The sequence below is a fragment of the Nicotiana attenuata genome, unplaced genomic scaffold, assembly GCF_001879085.1.
Source record: "Nicotiana attenuata strain UT unplaced genomic scaffold, NIATTr2, whole genome shotgun sequence".
Lineage (NCBI taxonomy): Eukaryota > Viridiplantae > Streptophyta > Magnoliopsida > Solanales > Solanaceae > Nicotiana > Nicotiana attenuata.
Genome location: NW_017673870.1, coordinates 93,991 through 97,292, shown reverse-complemented (window position 1 = coordinate 97,292; position 3,302 = coordinate 93,991).

The following is a 3,302-nucleotide window of genomic DNA, read 5'->3' as shown; positions in this document are numbered from 1 at the left end:
TTACTTGAGTATTGTAGGTACTTGGATTGGAGCAAGTCGTGATGTCTCTTCCTATCCCACCACTTAGGCGAGATCCCAGTTGGGTCAGACCACAGTGGTCAGATTTTGACCAATACATTATCCCGAGTTTTACCGAGATTATTGTTATCCGTCACGGTAAAACTCAGTGGAACGTTGCTTCGAAAATTCAGGTTTTTTCTAGCTGCGCTTTACGATTTGTTGTTGTTTAGCTGAATGGTGTCGCTTGCTTTTAGAGATATGGAAGCAGAGCTTATATCTCTTCCACTAGCCTATTAGTTCTGTAATCTAGGCTGTAGACGATCTGATGCCTCCAATCTACTTTGCCCGAAACACCTGCCTTTTAAGTTTAAAGATTACACTGTCTACTGTTATTCTTTAATCGGAAAAGGGCCAAAACTATCCCTATCGTTTGATAAATGGTTTATAAATACCCTCCGTCCATCTATCCATACAAAAAAAATACACTTCGTCCATCTATCCGTTCGAAAAAACACACGAAGTTAATTCTATTAACAAAAATACCCCCGCGACTAACGGCAGAACTGATGGAATGTATTTTTTTGAACGGATAGATGGACGGAGGGTATTTATAAGCCATTTAGCAAACGATAGGGATTTTTAATTGGGCTACGTGGCAATCTTTGACTGGAACAAAAAATGGATATTATTTCAACCCATTTACCTTATCCGACCTATTTACAAAAATGGGTAGTATCTATCACACCCATTCCAACTCATCTGATCTCCCCCTTTCTTCTTCTCCACACAATAACAAATCAATTAAAGAATAGATAAAACCCAAAATCAAATAACCCGAAATTCAAACCAGATTCCGAAATTTCTCCAATCAAACTCTGTATAAGTACTGAAACTCTTAAATGGAAAATCAACAGATACATTTGGGTTGTTAAGTAAGAAGACAAGGATCAAAACAAACCAAAAATCTGAAACGAAAAAATTGAGCCCAAATGCTAAAATTGTCCAAATTTATCAATCAAATCTAGTGTTATGATCTTCAGCAATATCTTCAGCTGGGTTCGAGTGAGTAACAACTAATAACGGGAATTAGGAAGGAGCAACTGAAATTCAAATGAACGGCTAAGATTAATTAGAGTTTTAATGAAGCCCAAGGGCTATGATTAAGCCACGTCAGCAGTAGTTGTTATAACTAACTGCAACAGAGGAGGCATCGATATTCAGCAAAGTAAGCACTCCTCTCTTCTCGCTTCTCTCTCTTCTCAAATTCTCTCTTCTTCTTCTTCCTCTTCCTTCTACTGATCTTCTTATCTTCTTCTTTCTTCAGGTAATACAACTATGGAGGCTAGTTAGCAACAATCCACTATTTTCCAGTTGTAATAGATAGCTTTTATTTTTAATTCGATAAACCAGAAAATTGTCCCAAAACATACTCTATTTCCATTCCTGTATTTGATTTTCCTTAATTAGCTTTTAGATCATTACAATTGGTATCAGAGCCTCGATTCTGCGACTGTGAGGAGCTGATGGTTGAAGGTACTAGGTTGAAGGTTATGGACGATAAACTGGTTAGGCACGAGGAGGTTCTGAATGAGATGATGACCACTCAGGAAACACTCCGCAACACTCAAACTGGCATACAAGGCACATTGGAATTGATACTCGAAAGACTAACTAATTTGGAGAGGGTTCCACAAAGGGCACAAGGCGAGAGACCTCAAGGTGACGGGTTACTGCCCATGCCAGGCCAAGAGTTGAGGCAACCTCGACCTCAAGCAGTACAAACTCCTGCGCCTAAATGGGAGTTACCTTATTTTGAAGTCCATGAACCTAAAGGATGGATCCGAAAATGCGAAAGGTACTTTAACTTGTATAAGACTCCAGAAAATTTGAAGGTGGAAGCAGCTGCTCTCTACTTAAATGGGCTGGCAGATATCTGGTATCATTCCTTAATCCTTAGTAAAGGGGAAATTAGTTAGGCCGAATTTAAGGAGGAATTGTTGATTCGATTTGGAGAATAATTAATGGGAGACATAGTAGAGGAATTCTGTAAGCTGAACCAGACCGGAACAGTAGATGAATTCTTAGGTAAATTTGAAGATTTGAAAGCCCAAATGCTGATCAGGAACCCTAACTTAGATGAGTCACATTTCATATCTAGCTTTATTGGTGCCTTGAAGGAGGAGATTAGGTTTGGGGTGAAGCTATTCAAACCTACCACTCTAAGGTTTGCAGTGGAACAGGCTAGGCTACAGGAGAAGGCTATTGAGGCTGCCCTTAAGCGCACAAAGATAGTGGCTAAATCATTTTAGAACATTGGTAGCTCTAACAACAATAAGGCACCTGTGACAACTACAGTCAAGCCTACCTCATTTAGGCTCAACCCTGAGGTTTATGAGTACAGAAAGAATAACCACTTGTGTTATAAATGTGGGGAGAAATATGCTCCAGGGCACCAATGCAAGAAGAAGCAATTGAATAGTATGATAGGAACAACAGAAGTTCCTATTGAGACTACTGAAATAGAAGAAGAGCAAGACTCTACAGGACTGATTATTGAAGGGGATATGGAACAGGAAGTTATAGAGGCAGTATGTTTAAATGCTCTGTCAGGTGATAACAAAGGGGTTAATACCATACTGGTACGAGGGACTATAGGCAACAGGAAACTGACAGTGCTGATTGACTCAGGGAGTACTCATAGTTTCATTGATGCCACCACAGTCAAGGAGTCAGGGTACCAAGCTCAACCCTGCCCACCAGTGAGGGTGATAGTTGCTGATGGAAATTATGTTATGTGTACTGCAATTTGCATGAGATATCAGTGGAAGATGCAGGGCAGACCATTCCAAGAGAATCTATTCATTATTCCATTAGGGGGCTGTGACATGGTTATGGGGAATGATTGGATGAAGAAGCACAATCCAACCAAATTTGATCATGAGAAGATGTGTGTTACCATTGGCAAAAAGGGTAACAAGTTGGTGTTACAAGGCATCACTGAAGAAGGAAAGCTGACTATGATCACCAGTAGAACCATGGGAAAAATGCTAAGGAAAGGTCAGGCTCTAATAGCTCACCTATTCATGATGAATACGGTGAATGCTGAAGAGCAGGAGGCAGTAGGGGAAGCCATTGAAGAGGTACTACAGCAATATTCAGATGTCTTTGCTGAGCCAAAGACCTTGCCTCCTATCAGATCATTAGACCATAGCATACCCTTAAAACCAGGAGGAATGCCAGTCAGTTTGAGGCCCTACAAGTACAACTATTACCAGAAGGAGGAATTAGAAAGGCAGGTTAAG